This window comes from Anser anser (assembly GCF_964211835.1).
Source record: "Anser anser genome assembly, chromosome: 2".
Lineage (NCBI taxonomy): Eukaryota > Metazoa > Chordata > Aves > Anseriformes > Anatidae > Anser > Anser anser.
The window spans coordinates 30,833,651-30,858,115 of NC_139721.1; the positions used below are offsets into that span (position 1 = coordinate 30,833,651).

The 24,465-nt window shown below is 36.2% G+C and overlaps 2 long non-coding RNA genes across 2 annotated transcripts; one reads left to right on the forward strand and one right to left on the reverse strand.

Moving 5' to 3' along the window:
- Positions 1 to 623: 623 nt before the first annotated feature.
- LOC310893907 lies at positions 624 to 18,160 on the reverse strand. Its single transcript, XR_014579405.1, has 3 exons — positions 16,515 to 18,160; positions 13,202 to 13,236; positions 624 to 751 (listed from the first exon to the last, which is right to left on the reverse strand). It is a non-coding gene; the product is annotated as an uncharacterized lncRNA (long non-coding RNA).
- LOC310893906 lies at positions 746 to 23,729 on the forward strand. Its single transcript, XR_014579404.1, has 3 exons — positions 746 to 2,183; positions 21,341 to 21,439; positions 23,015 to 23,729. It is a non-coding gene; the product is annotated as an uncharacterized lncRNA (long non-coding RNA).
- The last annotated feature ends 736 nt before the right edge of the window (positions 23,730 to 24,465 follow it).

Consider the following 24,465-nt stretch of genomic DNA (forward strand, 5'->3'; position numbering starts at 1 on the left):
AGAGAACAGTGAGTTCTGATGGAAAAACCTTCCTTCCAGATTTCACAAAGGAGTTATTTGTCTTTATATGTTATAGCTCTGTTAATACTGGAAAGTACATGCTCATGAATTGCTACTCCTGTATGATATCTCACTGACTTCAGAGAATATCAGAGAAAATAGGTTTGGAGTGAGGTCAACGTGCCAGTGAGTCTCTCTCTTGCCCAAAAGCAGAAGCGGCCATACCGTAAACAAACAGATTTTGTCTAACCTGACAGTTCTTTAACCCATCTGAACAATCTACCTCAGTTCTTAATAACCTTTATTGGTAGAAACTTTCTTCCTACGTTTATGTTTCCCTTGGTATTAATCAAGTCTATCACTTCTTTCAACACTGCATATGGAAAGTTATGCTTTTCATACTTGCAGCTCTTTTTATTTATTGTTTTAGGATTATCATACAAAAGAAAATTGACCCACTTCTTTCATTTCAGAGCACTATTTCCTTATGGAAACTGTGAGTATCATCTTCCTCATTACCTTCCGCTGAATTCCTCCAAATGACACATCAGGGGAACCTTGGGCTTCATGCGGTGGACACCCATGTCTGCTCATGGCCCAACAGAATCAGTACAGAGCTCAGAGTAGATCAGGTCACAAAATCTACTTCTTTTTCACAAAGGTAGGACGCAGCCTTCATAATTTTAATAATGTGGGGTCTTAAAACTATTTGTCGTCTTTTATGATAATATCCTGTGCATATCAGGTCACCCTGTGGGTAGAAATAATGAGATTAAATTAGGATGATGCCTTGTTATAAGCAGACATGTAAAAAACACTTCAGGAGGCATGGCAAGCACATGCAGTATTATGTGTCAAAGGATTTTTTTTGAAGAAAGAAAGACAAAAAGGCAAGAAGACAACAAAAAGAAGGACAAAAAATTATTCTGTGAACATTAATTAACAACTATCAACTTTTTTTGTTTAATCGTGGTTGCTTTAGAGATTCTTTCTCAGTCAGCTAGATATTGACTGGGCATTGTGAATAACTGTTATTATTGAGTAATGTGGGTTAGAGGTGCAGATGCAAATAAGCAATTCGTTGTTAAATTATATTTTTTTTTCAAAATAAAGACTTGTTATCTAATATCCAAGAAACATCCTGTAATTTCAATATATATTTACCATTGGTAGGGAATATTTTCTTGCCATATTCGTAAGGGTAATATAGGATATGTGAATATTGTGAATATTTTGCTATGTCCAATGTTTCGGCACTGTGAGCCTAGAGACAATGGCTGATATCACTGAAGTAGATTTGATCTTGAACAACAGGTGTAATTACCCCCTGGTACAGCATGGATGTGAATGAGGTTAGAAAGCTTATCCATTTTCTTACGCTACTCTTCAGGACAAGAAATGAAAGGGAATGGTCTAAGTGTTGATAAACTGGAAACTTGTTTGCTGATATTATGTCAGACATTTATTTTGTAATGAAGGAGTTGGATTTTCTAGTGATTGAAAATGGTACAACACCATCAAAGTCTGTAAGGGAGAGGTCTTACATGGCAACAAGGAATTTCTCCCTGTATTTTCAAACTGGGCATGTTCCAAAACTGCTAGGTTTTGATTCTGAATATGCCGGATAAGGGCACTCGGGCACTCAGTTCTTCTGAACTCTTAATATCTTTTCACTGCTCAAGGTGAGCTCATACCCTGTCATCATGCTTGGTTCAGTGCTGTGGTATCAGGCAAACTACACAAATAAATAAATAGAGAGAGAGAGAGAGAGAGAGAGGTATTTCAAAGAGAAAATATGAAATGCGTTTTCTTCCTGGTCATAAAATGTAATGTCATTGTTTCTTCTGTGTTCCCTATCTTATAAAGGCTAATATGCTTATTTTGTTGCCAAGAGAAGCATTATGTGCAGAAGACACATTCAGTTTTTAAAAACTGAATATTTATTGTCATTCTGTTTTAGCAGCTGTTTGTGCATTAAAGTCTTTTAGCAGAATTCTGATAATGCACTTCAGAAAACATTAATTGTTTAATTAGGCATCAAGTTTGGCTGACAGTTATACAGGTGATTTTAATTGTGTTGTGTGTATAATAAGGGAGTTCTCCTCTTGACAATGCATATCTCTGACAATGGAGGAATCTATGTACCCAAACATATTTTCTACAGTGATGTTGAAACATTGTAGGTAAGTGAAATGATTGTTGGTTTTACAAGACGTTGAGTCACCAGATATCTTTGCAATAGTACGTTCTATCCAGATGAAAAACACTGGAATGAGCTAATATTCTACAGCCAATATTGTTATAGGATGATCTTTTAATAAGACATCAAAAAAGAAACCAGCTTTTTATAGTTATTCAGAAAAATTCATAATCCTTTGGGAGCAAAAAGTAAAAAAAAAAAAATAACAAAAAGTTGTGATTCTCTTATGAATATAAACATCTTTCTTATAACCATGATATCTTGGTACATCTAGACAGCAGTCAGTTTGCAAATCAACATATAAGTAGGGAGAAGCAATATATAAGATTGGGAGAAGCAAAGTAGGCTGAGATATTGATTTGCTGGCTATCTGAGATGACCAAATATGCCTTTCCATAATGTAACTTCCCATAAATTGCTCGTAAAACTTGATCTTAAAATCTCTCTTTATCCCCATTCACTGTTCCTACATAGAAAAGTATTTACATAACTAAATTCAACAACAAAGTTCACATTGCTGTTAAGACTTCTACATTTGGATTGCCTGAATTATATCTTCAGATTTTCAGTGTTTTCCTATCTATCTGTCTTTTAATTGTTTTTCATCTTGTGAATATCCATGAAATGTCCTTATTTTTAACCTATATCTCTGCTCCTCTTTCCCTTTTTTTTTTTTTTTTAGTGTTTATGTATTGCTCTTCACCATTAGCATTTGAAGATTTTTCTGCATTAACTTTTAAATGAAATCATAGGTCATTTATCTTTGAATGCATGCTGAGAAGTAATCAATTTTAACATCACTTTATTGATGGTTCTTTGAAAATCTTCCAGAAAAACTCTTTACCTTGTTCTGTAGTTCATTATGATTGGATTAATTTATTCTAAAAATATTTCCTTGGGTTCCACAAAAGCTGCATTATCATGGCTGGCATCTTACTATCCTTCATTGCCAATGACAATAAAAAAGGATAATGTTGCTCATGAAAATATTACAGCCATTAACACAATTTAATTATTCAGATAAGTACAACTGAGTCACTAATAAGACTCTATCATGATGTCAAATACAACCCACAAAATAGGAACATTCTGTCTTATATTCCCATGCAGATTCAACAGACTGAAGCCTTGTTTGTAATAATTAACAAAGAACAATATTGAACACAACAACTGCTTAATTATGAAATAAAAATGATTTCAAATTAAGAGAGTCAATCCAACTTCTGAAACAGGCTAACGTGGTAAAATATTCTTTTTGAATTATTTTCTTTATAACTTCTCTTAATCCCATAGCAGAAAAATCCCCAGAAGAAAGACAGACTCTTATTAGTTTCAGGTTAAGTTTTCATGTGTTAGAGGATGAATATCAATGAACTTTTAAAGAGATAATTAAAATAATCAATATGCCAAAGCAAATGTATGCAGGATAGCTGCAAATGGTTTATTAGAATAACAGCGCTATTGTATTTATAAACCTACAGACATCTTTGAGGGGATGAACGCGTGTCTGATGTGAAAAAAAGCTAAATTGTTTAATATTTTAAGTATTTAATGAAAGCTTTCATTTGAAACAGGCTTTCTAAATTATTTATTGAAAATCTAGTTAGTAAGTTTATCTCTTGGAGTTTGGATTTACTCTTTCTGAAGTGACTGATACATATCTCATACAACAGGATATCAGAAGAATTCCAAAGACTGCAGAAATTGCTAGGAGGTGTTAAAGTAGCAACTTCATCTGTCCATGTAGTAACAACTGTACAATTTCATCTCATTTCCATTAAACAGAAAGCATTAAATGTAGTATTTTAAGAGACCAAAAAAGCAGTAATTTCTCATCTCCCATGAAAGCCCATATTTTTGCACTTCATGAAGGACAAAGTGCCTCCACAAAACCAAAACTATGGGCTGCTGACATGATTTCCTTTTTTATTTATCAACATTTTGATATCAAGTAGTGTTTCTGTGACTCAAATTTGTTGGAAAAAGTTTTTCGTTTTCTGAAAGCATGAATTAATGCAGAGAAATACAGCAATGGAGAACTTTCACTGGTGATGGAATCAGTTTTCTAAAAGGTACTGTGGTGTGTGTAATGCCAGTAGAAGAGAGAGTAAAACTGTTATTAGTCATAATATCTGGAAACATCAAGTGTTGCCTGATAGAGGATTAGACCTGAGCTTAAAGAAGGTTATTTTCCTCATGAAAACTAAACTCAATATTTTATCTTTTCCATTCTCTCTTTTTTTTTTTTTTTTTACTTCATGGGGAAAAAATATGTATATGTTTATGTGTACATGTGCTCATGTGTGAGAGAGAAAGGGAAAAGGAGGAAAAAGGCTAAAAAAAGGCAAAAATTAGTTGGAAGAAAGTAGTTATCTGTATTTGTCAGAAGTAGTGAGTTCTGGGAAAGAATCTGGAAAAGCATAAGTGGTCAACAGGATTTTTTCTCTATATTCATGTGGATGCATCATTTAAAGCATTAATTATCATCAAGAAAATGAAACAATAGGAAGAGAACACGATTAAAGCACTGAGTCATAGTCAAACATCATTAACACTGACAGATCACTGGTTCAAGAAAATATTGAATTTCCAAGATATCTAGAGAGGCAGACATATTATTTACAAAAGATATTTTTTTCTTTTTTTTTTTTTTCTATTAGGTGTTCACATATTGTAAGACTATAATGTCTTCCCTTAGCAAACTATATTTCACAGGGAATTTCTTTGAAAAATGAAATACATCATGGAATAAAATAAAATCCTCAAAAAATCTGAACTGGATTTTCCCAGCAGTTGCAGAAAGCTGTTTTACTAGCCTAGATTAAACAACTGTAAAGAACAATCAGTAGTTTGCATCTAAATACATACTTCTCTCGAAGAATATAAACCCAAGGGTTTTGAAACATAAACTCAGAGTGATCTGTGAAGGGAGGTATGGGCTGGAGGCTTAGGTCTCTGTGGTTTCTCAGGCAGGAAACTCAGATGAAAACACATTGCACTATTCTGAAATCAGGCAGCAATTGCAAGAGGTTATCTGAGAAGGAAGGTAGCTGGGAGTAAGAGCAGGGAATGGCCTTATATCCCTTGCCTGTTTAATACTGGTCTTCTTAGATGTTAGCATCACCTAATCCTCAGCATTGCTAAATGAGGTCTGGGGTAGTTAATGTATGGTGGTTGGAAAGGGAAAATAGTTTCTAGTGCTCATGTACCTAACCCCTTTTTGTGCCTGTGCTCCCACAGCTCAGGAGAGGAGCAGAGGAGATGTCTGTGTTTCTGGAGGCCATGCCTGTGTGCAGCTGGTCTGAGAAGGGAATGGAGCACATGCCACTGTGGTACAGAAGGTTGGAGAGGACAAGGCAGACCCTGTAGCACTTACAGGAAGTATACCTGTGTCAGAATCTAGAGATTTTTCAGAGAGAATATATGTACTTTTAGAAGCAAGATTCGAAAACATTAACAGAGTAAGAATGTGCTCTCTGCATGCTAATGCCAATGGGCTGTGTTACAGACCAGGATTTGTTTTTATTTCCCTGTTGTTAGCTATTGCAGGTGTTTTGTTATGCCTGCATTTTCATATCCTGCCTTTAATATCATTTATCTGTTTGGATTATTTTTTTTTATATTAGTCCCAGGAAATGCATTAACTGCCCTGCTGGTTTAATATTTTCTCCTTGCTTCAGGAAGATAGTTTTCAATATTTTTTGCAAAGATTAAAACATTCAGTCAAAGTGCTTGCCTTTCTTGTATTTATTAAAGGACAGTATTTATCTTGCCTGTACAGTGCTGAATTTTTTTTTCCTAGAAATACATCTTCCATTTAGGAAATCTTAAATTCTAGTACAGTAAATGCAATAGCAGCAACCACAGAACATAAGCAAGACAGACAGATACAAAGTAAGGGAAAGCTAGAAGAAGCCAGGTATTGTTTTATCTTATGGAGACATGTTGTGGTTATTAACAGCTTCTAAATCCCACTGAAAACTCATTATGTCCAGTTAGTTATAGTGCAGCTCTCTCTCCATTCTCTCCAGTAATACAGTAAGCCAGGTAGTAAAGGATCCGTCCTTCCATGTGCTGGGGAAGTGTCAGCAAGAGGGCTGATGGTTATTAGCAATAGTGTTACCATTTAAGAATTCAAGAGGCTCTCTGAGGAGCTGAACCTGTGTCAAATGTGAAAGAAAAGGGTTTTGTGAAATAATTTCATCCTTATAATGAAATCGCTGACATGAAATCTCCCACTTGCTGAATTATTTAGAGGACGAAAAAGTAATAAGTAAATTTCTCTCTCAGAATCTGCTTTTGTCTTTTCTAAAATAATTGCTTCAGTATCTTCTGCTCACATATTTCTCCGAAGACTTTCATCTAGTACAGACTTTTAACAGTTTCTTTTAAAATAAATCCTACAGTAGGAAACAATGAAGATAAGTAGCTTGTTTATTAAGCTTGCTGTACAACACCCAGTAGCTGCAACTAAAGAATCTTTTGGGGCATGGAGACCTGCTAGGAGATCTCACATTCAGAAGCATGGGGTTTCACCCAAAGATCTCTCCCTTCCAAGTTTACATAGGCTGAGTAGACCTTGCTAAAGGTCTTTCAAATGAGATGCAAAAGTTCAGGTCCTGACTAGAGTGGGTTAAAATGTCTAAGCAGTGTTCATGCTCTTAAATGCCAGTTTATCTTTTGGATACTTTTTTCACTTGTTCAGACTTTGTTGGAATGCTGTTTGCAAACTGAATTTCTTTGTGGAGACATGGTTAGCACACAGGCACAAACTGCAGAAGGCTTCTCCTCTGCACCTCTTCAGGTTGGGGAACTGAGATCACCGTAGATGTACATGCTGAAGTTCAGCTGCTTTCCAGAAACACATATTACTGCAACAGTCCTTCTACACATAACATAACATGAAGGGTAACAATCACTTCTGCCAATATGCCTCTGTTACTATTGATTGGGTATTTGACTTCTGTTTGTGTTTAGACATCAGTGTTTTTGACTCATTCAGTTCTTTGCAATTTTCCTTTACACTGTTATGCTAACACATTTAATCTGTGAGGTATTGCAGAAAAAATCTTTTCTAATATGGTTTTCCATCTCCTGTGCATCATTAAACCTTCAATTCCCCTCAAAACTCTCAACTTTTTCACTTCACACCCTAATTATTCATCTTAGCAGTCTGCTGATTTTTACTCAGTCTCTGAACAATGTGATTGCGCTTCTAGTTCATATGGTGTCATTTCTTTTCTCTGGTGGTTATTCACAGAATTTTCAATGGAAGTACAAAAAATAATGACCATTAAATGCTTTTGGAAATATACTGGAGGTACAGCTATTTACATAGGATTGCATATTCACAGAAGTTGAAAGATAACTATCTTGCTCTTTTATAGTATTCTTATTTTCTTCCTCCATTAGAATGCAAGTATAGTGATTATACTGTGGGATAATCTTGTAGAAATGTTGTTGGAACTGGAACAAGTGAGCTTCATCTCTCGATGATAGTGAAGTCTCATTAAACCCTTTTTATTTCTGAGACAGTTAGTAAGGGCACTGTTTAACAGTGCTGGAGACCATGATCACACTTTCTATTTCATAGGATATTTGTAAATCCATGATGTGTCTTTTAGACACAAATGAAGAATTCATGGTTTAAAATAGCTGACAATTGGCTGGTTCAATTGCATCTTAGAGATGATACCATAGACACTGAAGTATGTGCTCAGGTTTAAGTACAAGCATGACTATATTGGTTTCAAAAGGAGTATTATCGGGATTAGATACACATTTATTTAGTGCAATGAAAAGGGCAAGGAGATTTTAATCCCCCCTTCAAGCATCTTCCCATGCCTGTTTCTCTAGATAAAGCTAGTATCAATGAGCGGGGAAAAAAAAAAGTGCACTTTTAAATTATAGGTTTGCTTTTTAATGAGGGAAAGAATGGGGTACAAAGCAACATTCCAAAGAGAAGGCCATAGCAGAATAAACAGTTAACAACAGCATACATATAGACTGAAAATGGTTCCAGTGCTCAACAGAAGGGTTGATATTGAAAGGAAGATAGACAGAAATTATAAAAAAATGGACATTCTCTTCAATTAGCCTAGCCTGAAAATAAGCTGTAGAAGTTCTTGATGGAATTAGGACCAAAAATTATCCAGTCTTTGGTTTAAAACATCATTGATGGTTCTGCAATTGACTTTCCTTCAAAGGTTAGGGAAAAAAATACTTTCAGATGGAGATTTATAAATTCAGAGAAGAGATTTAGAATGAGACTGGATTTGGCGACCCAGGATGCCCTTCCCAGTCCTGTTTTGGTTTAGAGCTTCTTTTATATTTATACTTATTTCCTTCTGGTTTAAACAGATATTTACTCTCCCAACAAATATTTCTTCTTTGTTCTGTGGAATTAAGGAAAATTACTTGAGTTCATGTCTTTAATTTTCATGTCTTAGATGAGGGACACATGTAAACTCTGAAAAGTCCTCAGTATGTTCATGAATCTAAAAGGCTTTTGTAGAACTGGGAGAGCATTTCTTTTTCTATTTCTTCCTCAGGTGCTGTTTGAAAATTATGATTTATAAAAATGAAGTCTAAATTTGGACAGTTTTTCTCTTGTTATTTATCTATTGGGCTATGAACATAAAGGAGTATTTATGAACAGTCTCTTTATATCAGTGTGCAGCCTCTCATTACCACTAGGCTTTATCACAATGTTTGAGGTGGTGAAGGTTGTTCAGCTAGGTCAGTATATGTTTTGTGATTAACTGCCTCTTTTACATCAAAGTGATATAACAGGGTAATCCAGCATAGCAGTTACCTCAGAGAAGACCATTCCTTGATTTAATCATAGAATTTTATCATAAAATCATCAAATCACAGAATGGTTTGGGTTGGAAGGGACCTTAATGATCCCCTAAGTCCCACTCCCCTGCCATGGTCTGGGACATCTCCCACTACACCAGTTTGCTCAAAACCCCATCCAACCTGGCTTTGAACACCTCCAGGGATGGGGCATGCACAGATTCTCTGGGCAACCTGTGCCAGTGCCTCACCACCCTCTGAGTGAAGAATTTCTTCCCTACATCTATTCTAAATCTTCCTTCTTTTAGTTTAAAGACGTTCCCCCTTGTCCTATCACTACACTCCCTGACACAGAGTCCCTCCTCAACTTTCCTGTAGGCCCCCTTTACGTACTGGAAGGCTGCTGTAAGGTCTTCCTGGAGCCTTCTTTTTGAGATTTTTAGTTACTTATTTCTTATAGTTCAGAAGCTTGTACAAAGAAAAGTCCTCTACACTGAGAACAGCTGATAGACTGGAGGAAATTACAGTTTGTTTACCCACGTTTATTTGCGGTCCGTGAGGACTTCCAGGAGAGCACCTTCCCTCTCCCTCACATTGGTTCTGGAGCACCACCTATTCGTTTAAAAACCATCTTCTATTTGAGGCTTCATCATGGCTAAATGTTAGTCTGAGGTGCGCCTTTTTTTTATTTTTTTATTTCCTGGTCAGTACTCTTGACTGCACTTCACTTAGGCCAGTAGGGAAAGGCCCTTTCAAACTCTGTACAAACCAATGACAGTTCAGAAATTCCCATTTGTTCTGCTTTTCATCTGCTGCTTTTATTCCTTGGACTTACACAACTGACTGGGGCATCCATAAACCATGGTAGTAAGCTTTCGATTATAGGCTTTGACACCTCTGTTGACAAACACTTCTGATCTTGCTGCTGTGTCATCATTCATAAGAATGTGGTAGTTAAAATCTAATATGTGTTGCCATATTTCAGTCTTATCTACTTGACTCTCCAGGACTTTTTTACAGCAGTATTACTTTTGAAGCTGTCTTTCACAATACTTGCTGACAGAAATTACACAGATTTTTGGGACACAAGTAGTGCTCTCACCACAAATGAAGAGGAAATCCTTCCTGTTTATACCTGCACAAGTCAAAGGTAAAAATATAAGAACAGTATTCACTAAGGACCCAAGTCCTCCTTGTAAGCACCCTGCTTGCACTGATGTATAGAAGAGGAGATCATACAGTCTTTGGTTAACTTTATCCAAAACCTCTTCAATGATAATTGTAAAATGATTTGGAAAATTTCTTCATCTATAAGTGTCCCCCCATTGTAAACCATCATTACAATCATTCCTGGATGACACTCATAGTGTTATGCTAGGCTGATTCCCCAAACTGGAGGAGACAAGACACCAACCTACTTTCTGGTTTTAAAAAGTGGTCCTTTTGGTGCAATACTGACATAGTGCAGTACTACAATATTGGTGTATGTCTTTGGTACCTCTGTATCTATTAGCTGCACAGAGAACACATGGACAAATGGACAGAAGACACGTTATCTAACAATTTTTTTGATTACTAAATCAATAGGATTTAATAGAGAAAAAAATGGTGTTGAAGCAAATGATAAATGTTGAAATGCTACACATAACATTTTCCTGTATTTTACACATGAAACGTGCACACCGTCATTCTGGAGTTTGTTAGTGGATGATATTAGGTTTGAATTTTTATGATAATTTAACAGGCTCTCTTAAACATCATATAAAAACAACAAAGCTATGTTGTCTGCTTAGTTGTTGTCTTTTTCTGGCATACTAACTTCTCTAAAATCATACATAACATATTGATAGATTTACTGTTCATTATAGCCTAAACTACACAATAGTCAGTCTGTGATATTCAGGAGTTTAAAATCAAGTTTGACATTCTCTTCCGTATTAATGCATCACATCAGGTGGCACAACTGCTTGTATGAAATTTACATGTATAGGTTTATACTAAAGCTCAGCAGTCAATACAGTTTGAGTCTACGATGCAGAGCATTACTCAGCTGTTCTCTGGTGCTTCACTGTTAATTCTCTGCTTAACACATACCATATATGTTACAGCAGCTGTAGAGGTAACTTACTAAGCTTTTTTATTCTAATCTAATCCTTCACCTTCAATTATTTTACTTTTCTTAATATTGTCCTTTAAGCTTAGACTTCCAAGTCTTAATGAGCTTTTGGTTGCAGTAATTCTGACTTTCAAAGGTTCTGCTATTTTTTAATGCAAGTAAGAAAAATAATGGACATTCATCTAATTTGAAAAAATATGCCATTATTGAATAAATTCTTACAATGCCTTGCCAGAACACTGATGCAGAGGTCATTTAGATGAATAATGTTGTTTCTCAAAGATGCTAAACAATTCAGGGGCTCCATTAGATTCCAGAAAGAGTCTGCACCAAAGGTCTCTCACCTGATTATGAGAGATGCATTATTTCCATGGGCAAAAAGAGGCAGCAATGTAAGTGTGGACTAAGAGGGAAGAATTTTACACTGTTGAAGACAGTAGACAAAAAAAAAAGATATTTAGGTACACCTGCCTTGTCAGTTCAACACAAAACGGCAGGAGAACTGGAAACCTTCAAATGACAGGTTCTATCGACCAAAGCAATGTCATAATCTCATTAATAGGAATGGCATGGGAAGATGCAAAGCTGCCCAGGGGCTTCTAACTGTTCTAGTGATATTCGTTCACCCTTTATTTAACACCACCATTAGAAAGCCTAATGGACTGTTTATATCACACTATGAGACATATGGCAAGATCTTTAGTAATTGGAGTGTGATATATAGTAATGGGGAATCGTTTGCTCAGTGCTACCTACAATAAGGCCACTGCTAAATACTTATTTACTGCATGATCCAGATATAACAGCAGAGGAGATAGGCTGCCAGAAGTAAATTTTAGGGTGGGAACAGGCTTTCCTGAGGCCCTAGAAATGGAAACATTAGCTGCTTCTTTTATTTTGAGATATTTTTATTTATTTATTTATTTACACAGCACATTGTGTTATTTGATAGTATCAGCCTGAGGCTATGCTTAGATCATATTTCTTCAGAAAATTGTCTGGAATGTTATGCCAGACAGCAGTGCCATTAAATATATATTACAAATGCTCCAACAGATTAGGTAATTAATTGCAATTCATTTCTATAAGAGAGGCCATTTGATATTACTATTTTTCTTATGGAAGATTAGGTTTGATGATATTGTATTATGATATTCCTTCTGAGCCATTAAGACCTATTACTGTCTTTGGAGAAAACATACTTAAAAGCAGCGTATTTTTTATCACGTTTCAAATATGTTTCTGAAGTAGTAAAGACATTAGCAATGTTAAATTTGCTATTGTTTCTTCTGGAAACCAAATACCAAATTTGCATGACTGAAGGTAAATCAATAAAACCATTGCAGGGGAATTTATTTAAAAAAGAAAACACTCTTTTCCCTCCAAAAGCCCCATTTCTATCAGGGCAACCTTTGTGCTTCTCTAGAGTATGAGCACATCATAGGTTTTAACTGGCCATTTATTTTGCTGTAGCACAGCAATACTAACCAGCAAAATAAGAAGGTCATCTAAACTCCACAACTAGCTACAATTATTAACACCCAAATAACAGTTAAGATTTGTTTTCTGGCTTTTGTAATGAATTGAAATAATGATGTCTACATAAGAGAACAAAGCTCCATAAGGGCTTTGTGAGACCCATCTCTGCTGGGGGGCTGCAGGGGTGCGTTTCTGCAGGAGAAGCTCTGGGGCTATTTATTCTGCAGGGTGCAGAAGCAGCTGTATTGCTCTGGGGAAGACCAAGGTAGGTTGCCTGCACTGATGGCTGGTGAGTTAGAAGATCACACCCTGACAGAGGAGCAGCCCAGATTTTTTTTTTCTTAAATTAGTTGATGACATTTTCTATCTGCTGAGAAATGGAGAAAAGTAGAATTTTGAACATTATCTTCAAATTATCCTTAATATGATAAGGTAATATCTGTACAGAACAATAGGTTGTCTTTAGATGCCATGCTTTGGTATCAGTGACGGCTATGACCTGTTGAACCTGATTTTTCTTTCAGAGCAATTTAATAACATTTGTTGCCCTAAGTGTTCAACCAATAGACATTCAAGTCATAAATAATGAAAAAGTCACATATGCTTACAGATTCCTGAAGTATAGCATCCGTAGGGGTTTTACCTAGGAATGAAGGACAGCAAGGCAATGAAAATGATTTGCTTGAAAGTGAAAAATACACTTTTTTAGTAATCAATGAACAGGAGCAATCAATATCAAATTTAAAGAAGAAAAATCAATAGCACTCAGAACACGTTTCTCTTTCTGCATAGGTTATTCTACTATAATGCTTCCTTATTTTGTGGCTTGGAAAATTCCAGTATATCTGCATATAAATTTTCTTCCATCAGTGGGGTTCAATTGCCTTTTCCAGACATATTATTAGGAGACTTTATGGATATGAATTGTGAACAAAGATTGCAAAAATCTTGAGTCCTTTGTCTCCATTTCTATCACAAAATTTAGAGGCCTGCCTGTTCATGTTTTTTTTTTTAGTAGCAGACCTGCTCCATAGCAACAGTTACTCCAGCTCTTCGTAAAAGGGTAGTATAAATGTTCTTTTGCTTAGTTCCTTTTTACTCAAATAATGTTACATCAGAATGCCACAATGTGGCATCAAAATGAAAATTACTTATTTTGAAAATGTTACAATAAAAATAAAAACTGTTAAATTAATGGACAAGAAAATGATACTAAGTAATTTGCTAAGTTTTGTTAAAAACAAAAAATAAAATCCAGCAGTATTATATGGTGTAGTTAAACTGAAGAGTTAGAGAAGTATCTTATAATGCTGAATTGCTGAGCAATAAAATAAGATGAAAAGCAAAATGCTTCATAAAGAAGAAAACTAGTCCTAACTATATATAGGAAAGGAAGGAAATTGAAAATGGAAACCAAATTAACCAGATTTTTCTTAAATGATCTTCAAAACTGTAAGTCAGTTTTGGAGTTTTGGGTTTAAAAAAGCTTAAATGACCAGGGCTATTTCTCAAGAATTAGACCAACCATCTCATGCCTCAGTACCTCTCTTCTTGTCTGCCTTTATAAATGCTTCAGATCATCACTGACAGCCATTTATGGTCATATAAAAATATCCCAGGACTGAGGCAGTAGATATATAGAATACTGGCTGCATTGGGGAAATGGTCTGTGTCAACATTTTATTCTGGCAGTAGATAAGAGTGATGTATGCAGGTTGCTAGCCCTTGGTGACTGATGCTTTGTAAATTCATGTTGTATATCATCCCATGGAATTTGTCTGTGTGACCAAGTTTAAAGATTCTCTCCTCCTTTGCTTAATTAATTTCTCCTGAATGTTGACTTATGTATAGGAATATTTTCAATGAATAAGTTTAATATGTTAATATGTTCAGAGCTTCTCTAAGAATTTAGTCACATTTGCAACACAGTCCAATGGTACTGAGTAAATGGAGACAACTCTTTAGGTTTTCTGAACTTTCTTTGCTAGAGTTCATCAACACAGTGAAAATGCCATTGTGGGTCTAATTAACATGAACTGAAATTAATTGTGTACCTTAAAAAACGGTTGCAATTGTGATATATTTCCCTTCCATAAAGACAACATTGTGTGCGGTTTTGTCTTTATAAATGCTTTACTCTGCAGCATTTCATGTTCTTGACAACTGAAGGGGCAGAAGGTGAATCATGAAAAGCAAATTCAGATTACTACTACCAGACAGTGACAGAATCATTCCATCCCAAGGTTAAACTAAAATTCAAACCACATCACTAAAGGTCCACACTCAGGACAATTTGTTTTCATCACCATGCTTGTCTTCCCAGTGAAATGTCTGGTAAAACGTAATTACATGAAGGCAAGAAACTTCTCAGCCTTCTGGATAGACAGTTCTCAGAAACGTAATGCTGGTCAGGGTAAAGTGGGTCAATTATTCATAAAGTGTATAGTTCTCCTAAGAAACCTCCAGAAAAGATCTAGAATTTCATTTCTAATATCTGAAATGAAACCAGGAACTGAAAAGACTCAAACATTTTCAAAAGATGGGATTTATTCATAAAAATGTCATTTGACAAATAAAAAAACAATTAACCTAAACATTTTGATATACACTTTACAGCATATATCTAAAGAGCAAAAATACTGAAATGAATGTTGAGAATCAGGGAAGTGTGTGAAAATACAGTACTACAAAGTGAGAAGTATTTTTGAAGGATTTGTATTTAATCAATCTGAAAAACTACCTTTGAAGTCCATCGCTATGCAAATAATAGCCGCTAACCTACCCTTACCATAAACATTAATCTATCTGCTGATTCATTATTGTTTTTATTATGCACACTCTTCTCTTGCTGTTTGACCATGCTAGATCTCAATTCTCAGTTGTAAAGTGCAGTTAATAATAGATTTTTTCTTTCCTCTGCCTTTATTCTGTCTCATCCTTTAAGGTTTCAGTTCTCTAAGAGTCTGGCTCATACTGTGCGATCAATACTTTGGATTCCTAACTGTAGCTTTTGGGCGTTTACTTCTGTGTGTGATAACTGTGGATAAGTGGATAACTATATGCTTACCAAAGCAAGGCAACCTACCTATCTGTAATATGACAGTCTCACTGACCAAGTTCCTCTCATGTCTTGCATTTGCCCAGTGCATGACTGACAGCAGAAGTAAATGTGTCTGTGCTTCACAGTTCATAACTACACAGATAACTCTCTCCTCTCACTGTGCAGCATATTAGCATATTGGAAAAGAGGGATGAAATTTTCTAGCCTCATCAAATTTTTGGTGAATATTACTCCGATTATGAAAGTGATGAGATATTTTGGGGGATAGGGTGTTCCTGATTCTTCCACAGGCTTCAGGTTGCCTCTTCTGTCAGACAAGCTGGGATTTTGTGCACCTTCAGGCACTGTCGCTGGAAGTCACAAAAAGTTTTGGAGATGGTTCTGGAGCAAATGGAAATAGTGAACTGTAGTTACACGGGAAAAAACAAAATCAATGGCTGAATAGGGTAATATACACCTGTATTACTGATATTAATGAGAGCACCTAATCAGATTGTAGCTGGAACACATCTGAAGTCATGTTCCCATGCTGGCCACTGAATATGTCCAGCCATCTCTTCTGTAGCTGCTATATAGGTCCAAAAATTAGTATGGATATATAGCTTCTGGTGTCTGTTTGCTGCTGCTGCTTTATGTGTCTTCCTCACTACGGCCACTGTTGTTACTTGTCAGTAAGTAACAACAAATACATGAGAGTTAGCAGGATCAGTAATTATATTTGTTTGCTAATATTCTTCATTCTTTACTTGTGATCAGGATGTTGTATTCTTTCCAAAACTGCACCTTACTATAATTAATCTTGCCTTTGCCAGCTCAAGATACCTGCAATGGACTTTACACAAAATCAACTATTGACTCACCTGGAAAAGGTCCAGTTTACATTCTTATGAGAAGGAAGTTGATTCCAGAGACACTTGATTGTAAGTTATCGTAACTAGGTAAGTAAAAGTAAATTGAAGAGCATTTATTTGTAAGTACTGAATATTTATAACAGTATTAGGCTGTAATAGTGCATTCCCTCTAAAACACATAAGCCTATCATTAATGATTAAAGTAGTAATCCCTCTTTTCATTTAAAAGAGGCACCTTTTTCATTAAAAAGTCATGTTACTTTTCCTTTTTCAAAGGAATATTTGAAAATGTGAATCAAAGACAGTAAATGGGATGTCACTTCCCTGAGTCTACAGAGAATGAAATAATAGCCCTGACATCAACTACATTCCCCAGGCAGCTCAGTATAATATGAACTGCAATACACTTTTCAAGGAAATACAACAGTGGGGACAGTGTGTGTGTTTGGCAGTATGGAGTGCAGCAGGCCTTGCTCTCCCACACAGCCAGTGCAACTCACCTGCAAAAGCTTCTGTGGCCTACCTGTTGCCATCTGTACCTCTGTGGGATGGCATGTAACAATTCAGTTGTTCAGAAAGGTAGATGGATGGCTTGCTGCCCCATTTGTTGACAAAGCAGTCCCATGGGGGTGTTCTTCATCTGAGCAGCAGAGAGAGTTACAAGAACCAATAAACACTTTTATCTTTAGAATATGTCACAGGATAGCATGTGGCTTCTTTGTGGCTCTAAACAGAAAGTTGTACCACATGCCCAGGCAGGATAAGACAGCCCAAAAGGCAAAGGAACCTCTGCATGACAAAACTTCTATCACTGATCAGGAGAACTGAGAAATACAGAAAGAAAAGTATTTCATAACCTGTCAGAGATTATTAAGAAGGTACTTATCCAGACTATGTGTTAGGATTGTGCCAAACCACACGCATAATAGATATGTTCATTTATATGGTTGTCTAAAGTCCAAATTCTTGTCTGAGCAGGGACAAGCTTCAAGGTCAGAACCTGGGCTGGGAAATCACTAGAAGACAAAAAAGCCTATGACATGAATTATGCTCCCTTATCCCCAAATTGTCACAGATTTTTTTTTAATTGCTGTAATTATAATTTGTTTATACTACTTTTATATTTGAAATAGACTATTATTATCACTGCATTCAAAACTAGGTATAAGTGTTATGCAAGGCATACCTTGGAATAAGTGAGTCATGTTGACATTTCAAAGTATCATAGACCCTAGTATTTAGCAGAAACAAAGGCAAGTGTAAACTTGTATCCTAAGCAAGGCAGCAAGTTTTGAATTCTTTAAGTAGAATTGTGGAAAATAGATTATTTATTTATTTATTTATTTAATTTGTGTTTTGACACCAAAAAGTCTGAGTCCTATGTACATTGATTTTATGAGTGCAGTTGGATGGGATAAGTAGTAGCCCAAAGATGATACCATCTGCAGCCAGGGTAGATGGGCTATGACAGCACAAGAGTTATACCAGCAATGAGTGAAGTAGAACAGAACAGCTTTTCTTGCAGAAAGCAATTTATCTGCAGCTTTCATGATGCTGACAACCTTGGACTGGCTTGCAGGTTAGGTGTACATCCAAACTCGACTTCTTAACATAGAGCTCTTTAGACTGAGGCACATGTGGATGGAAAAGGGATGACTTGCTGAGTCTAACTTGACATGACAGTAGACTTTTAGGTGAATACTCCTCTCTCTGTCTTCTCTCTTAGTCTGCACATAGTTGCTCAGGTTTTCTGGTTTCACAAAGGCTGCTGACTGTATGGTAAGTAATAAAGAATGTTTAGAAGGGTTCAAATTTAGTTGTTCAGATTTAGAGATGGTTTGCTCAGTGAGGAGCTGAATCATTCGATTTGATATAGAAAAGATTCCTCACGTAGACTGAATTTGACTATTTCTGCCATTAGAGTCCAGCACATAAACTGTTCCTCCTTCTAATCCCCAATTTATTTGTGCACATGAATTCTACACATAACAGTTGTTAAAATGAGAATTATACATAAAGTCTTTGTCCGCTATTTATGGCGTGTCCTCTAACTGTGAGTAAAACTTATTTATCCCTAGTTGGATTGTAACAATAAATGTGAGTCAAATAAACCATTCTGCAAAAAGTGGTGGTGCAGCTGTGACTAATAGAATGCAGAAGACATATTTGCATATTTATAGGGATCATTACTTCTTGCTTATGATGGTTCAAAATTTCTGGTTGCATGTAGAACAGTACAAAATCAGTAGCATACTTCATAAGCCAATGAGTTAGACCATAGCAACCACAAAAAACAAATGCCTCTCTCTGCCAAAGAGACATTACATTAAACTTATAGCAACGTGATGACATTGTGCAGAACGCACCAGTCACATTATGATGGAATTACATCCAGTGCTCGAGATGCAAGAACAAATAGAGATTTGCCAGGAGAGGTAACACAGCTATTTGACCAGAAAACTGAATTGTATCAGCTAATTAATACTAATGCTCATTTATGTCACCTGTCCGCAAGCATACTGATAGGGTGTTTACATTAACATTTGCTGAAATGACATAAAACAGACTGCAGGAAAAGCTGTGGAAAAGAGTCTGGTGAAATGATGGGAATGCTAAGGAGGTTGACTGATTTTGTATGCAGTAAACTGTGCTGCTCCAGCCTGTAGAAAAGCAAATGTTGGACTGAGGACTTGGGCAAAGAATAAAACCCAATGGCCTGAGAAGTCTGCAACAGATTCCAGGAGCTGAGAGACAAGAGAAGATGTACACAGGTTGATCTCATCTACATTAATAAATATATTTTTGTGTTAGTTCTGTTGTAAGGAATGATTGGCATTCTTATCCATTATTTATTTGCATCTGACAGAGGATATCAAAAAGTTAGTTTTAAAAGCTATACTCATTATTATTGGTACATTATTCAGTCTGGATTTATTATATGTGTGGGTAGTATTTTCACTTTGTTTTTAATGCACTTTTAGCATCATTGGAGATTCACATACTTCTTCCTAGAAAAACAAAGTAGGATTTTCCTTTTCCTTCTGTATTTTGTTACCTCTATCTCTGTACTAAACATGGTCGAAAGAAGACTGCTAGCATACCCTCTTTAATGTGATCTATAGTTATTAGAACATGTTGTTTTCTTCTGTATAAGCCTTATTCCTTATTCAGTCAATTCACCTGTAGTACTGTAACAGCTTTTCACAAACTTTGATGTCTTCATAAGGCCTGTACACTTTAAAATGCAGTTCAAATTCTTAAATACACACCTAATATGCAGTCTAAATTACATTTTTAAGAGAAATGTTACACTTCTATGTTAAAGAAGGACGTGCTCAGAGTTTTATTTTAGGATTTGAAATGAATACAGATAATTCATTTTCAAGTTCAGCAAAATAGTACTGAACAGTGATTTTTAAGTGTTTATTATTGCACTTTCACCTAGCCATAGGCTTTTTAGATCTTCCTGACTCTTTAGCAAGTTTTGAATTCACTAGTAGGTTTCTTAGTCTTAGCTCCTTGAATGCAAATAAGGGGAAGGGAGAGATGAGATGGTAGGTCATTCACTTCATTCAGAGAGTCTCTCTAAATTAATAATATAATACCTAAATTTCACAGTTTCTGAATAGTTGCACTCCTTCTGGGGGTTCTCAAAAAAATATGATTAACATTTCCCAGAGAAAGTCATGAAAAGCTCTCTGCGTCAAATACATTTATCATAGGAGATGTGCAGAAAGAAAGGTAGTGCCTTTGTGAAAGTAAAACCCAATTAATAGCAAAAAATCAAGAACACACAATTTTGCAGTTAACATACAGCTTTGTTTCAATTGCATCACACGTGTAACAGGAAGAAGCACTCGCTGAATTAGCAAGAACATGGGAAAGACAGAGGTTGGGTCCATCCTTTAAAACACCTTCAATGAGCAATGAAAATAATCCTTATTCATGGGGGAAGGAGAAATGGGGCATGTGGGAAGAGTGGCCTCCGTAACACACTGCGATGTTTCTTCCTGCACTGAATTCTATGGACTCATAAATTTAATTTAATTACAGGGAGGAAGGGAGCAAAAAAGCTCTATGATATGTAGGGTAGATCCTTTTTTTCTTTCTTTTTTTTTTCCTCCTTACTATAAGAGCTTCTGTCTTAGAGTGCATTATTCCATACACTTCAGAAGACAATCAAAACAACTTCATGAAATGAAACTTCAGAAAATATCTTACCACGTTCAAATGTGACAAATTTTAAGCAGGGTATTCATGTGGCTCTCCTCTGTTTCTCAGTGGTGACAGTATTTTAATATTTAAGGTTATGATGTGCTTTGTGTTTGATATTTAACAGCACAGGGCATGTTCTTGGAACTGTATGTTAGTCATCTGTGCTTTTGGTTATCATGAGTCACATTTTCATAGCAATTCAATTGTAAGTTATTTCTTTGAAGAATATGAATGTTACTCAAGCTTTTGTTTTTCTACTGTCTCTGCAGGGCTGACACAAGTATCCTGATGGCATTTCTTATATCTTCATTTTATTCCAGTAGAGGCAAACTAGTTTCTTTCTAGGGAATAATTTCAGGATCTAGATGGAAAATCTTATGAAATGTATTGTTGTTGCTTTTTCTGTCCTCTCAATGCACTACAATATTTGGCAGAACAGTTAAGTCACAAATTTGATTTAAACTGAGATCAGAGAGTTAGCTTGTCATGTAAGTGTTGTACAAGTGCCATCCAGGCAAGAAAACATTAGTTGTTAATTTCCTAGGAAATAACCTTTGTAGTAAATCAGCTTCGTATTAGGTGTATGAGGAAGCCTGCATAATAATGTAATCTCTTTGCAGTTAACTGCTGTTTACTCTACCATGAACCTCAATCCAGTTTCAAGTACAGATCTACTGAAATTTGGGAAGATGTTGCTTGGCTCCATGCTCAATTCAAAAGTGAGTTAAAAGTAATTCTGTGGATGCCTTGCATGCTACAAGGCAATGATATTTTTCTCTGTCAGTATTATTTTCCAACCAGTGTGACAGGTATCTAAAATTCATAAGTGGTTTTTTTTTTGGTTTTTGTTTTTTCTGGCATGGAAAGACATTAAAAATGTGACAAAGTTGGATTAAGACCCTAATTTAGATATTATTTTTTATTAACTTGCCCAGAGATGTCCAGTAAAATGAAAAACCTGTTGCAAAGTTTATATGCTCCAACCAAAGCATAGTTACTGGGACTGGGAAATTGCATGAAAGCATACATTCATTAGCCAACTTGAACACACAGAAATCTTAAGGAGTGAAAGAAGCCCATCACATTTCTATATATCATCTTCCTTCTGTTATTGACAGTCTTGTGTCAGCTTTTCTTGATAGATGCTGTGTCTTCAAGAGTTGAACTGCAAAACTGCATGTCAAATCCTTGAGGATGTTTTTCTGTCACTATTCAGATTTTATTATTTATGAATCTTCTGAAATTGCATATTTTTGTCTTCTTTTTATGCAACTTTTAAATGCCTTCTCATTATAAATATAAGTTGTATTAAGGAGACTGTTTTGATAACTTCAGTTTTTTTCATTTGTGTATAAGCCAAGCAGATATGGCCTGCGTTGGCCACAGCAAACTGAACTGTTAAGGAAAGTGTATTAAACAAAGCCCACAAAGAAAGAAACACTGGATTTTTTGATAATCCATGTTATTTAGGCTCAAGCGAAACATATTTGTGCCTTCACAAGTCATTTAAAATGTTGTATTTGTTTTGGCTTGAATTATCCACACTGGCTTCTACACTCCAAAAGCCGAAGGAATTGGATTTTGTACTTTTGCAGGATAGAAGATATTGGGTTCACCACTTTACTTCAAATAGGAGAGTAGTCATGTACCTCATATCTCCATCTACTCAATGTTTAGGCTAGAAAAGGTACTACTGCTTTTCCATGCATTTCTCTGATAGGGCCTTTGGATCCAAGCTGGTCAATGGGATTTTGACATGCATTATGCAAACCAATTTTTCTCTTATATCTTATATTCATTTCACTGTTCATTGGAATGTATTATGCAGCCCCTATGTCTTTCAGAAAACTCTTGATTTCAGTTCACTGAGTAGGTTAGATAGAGCCTTGAGTTTCCCAAGCCTTTGTAACAGTAGATCCAGTTCTAAATCTTCTCTAAATAAAGCTACAAACAAGCCAGCATGATGTGTGAGTTCATTGGTGCATTGTGGGGATTTTTTTATGTGTCAAAAACACAGACCTGTGTAATGCCCAGAGACAGGGAAATATGACAGCCCTTTCCAAGCTCCTCAGATGCCATCTGAACTTTGGAAAATGCAGTAACTCATCAGGAATTACAGAAACTACCCATAGGGAAACATTAATTAGGTCATATCATAGCTAAGCGTATTTTATAACCCACTGATGGGTGTCTTGTCACTTCAGAGGAGGGGAAAATGCTTTGTGTTTGTTGCACATTATTTTCCCCTTCTATACATTTAATACCCTTTCCTCTGCTTTTTTGGTTGACTGCAGAGCTGGCTTAAAGCTTCTCACCAGACTAGCCAAAATGGAGGTCTGCTGCCTCAAGGACTGGAATAAAGGCAGGAGCATGCTGACACAGGAATGAGAAGTTTTTCTCCCACCTTCTTCTCTCCATACCTATACTTTCCAGAACTATAAGCATTATATTTCATCTGATCTAAAAACATGTCCTAGATCTGGTCTTCCTAGATTTGATCTCCCTGCTCACTCTCTGCAGCCAAGAGAATGCCAAGCCTTTGTCATCAGAGAGCTCAAGATTGACAACTCACTACCCCAGAGACCCCTACCAACCAACCAGCTATCATCTATCTGGGGAAATCTTGCTTTTCAGTACCTGATTTTGATGTCCTGTCAAAAAGCTGTTTATGGCATTTTTATTTCCTCTGAAAGGTATCACCTAAAACTATTATTTCCTTCCCACCCCAAGACATTTTCACTGTCTACAGTGGCAGCTTCCCAAAAACACCCCTCCTTACCAAGAGCTTCGGGCTGCCTTCTTTTCAGACTCCAAGAATGAAATCCTGCCTTGCATCTTGCCTTTACAAGCACCAAGACTCTGCCCCTTATCTCTTGCCCAGCACACATTACCCAGCTGCCTGGCTACCTCTCTCCCTTGCTGCTTCATGCATCCTACCCAATCACTTGGTCTCTGCAGAAGTGACTGGAAACAAGGAGAAGCCGGCAGCAGTGGACCTGCCTCCTCTTGGTTCCACCTGTGCTCTGATTCTGCTCCATGAATTTGCTGCATACCCTGGGGAGGTCTATGGGCCTCTAGCTTGCTGTAATAACACAGCTGGTCTTTAGTGCTCGGCAACGAGTACTGCACAACACCAGCAAGGGATTTTAAGATTGAGCTGTGTTTAAAAACTTCTAATGGATAATTTGTTAGATACTACAACACACTGTGCCCTGAAGTAAGAGAAATATCACCCTTTTGAATCTAGTTTTGACAAAAAAAAAATATTATGAAGGTAAGCTCTGAGTGGTTTCCATGACTACCATCTACTGTACATCAGTATTCTCTGTGACCAGCATTTTAAAAGGCCCAGAGCGAGTCCTCAGTCCATAGATTCTCACCTGTGACATATTGTGTGTCACATTTTAGAAGCCATTTCAGCTGCTGACTGTGACATTGAGATTTGTTATTATAATATATTGAATAAATTAAATTCCAAACAAACATTATACTTGGATTGCAGTGCAGTCAGCTGAACACTGAAGTTAGAAAATGTCACAGTAAAGAATGTGTGATCCCATCTGCCTTTCTTTCTAGTATAGGTAATAAACAGTTTTTTAACAATACAGCTTTTAATGATTATGATGTGTGCTCAGAGGAAGGCGCTGTAGTACATTGTTCTTGTAAAGTTAGGCATGCACATTTTCTTATGAGTTACAATATAGACTCTCTTAATCATAACAGTTGAATCAATCTCTGGTGATCT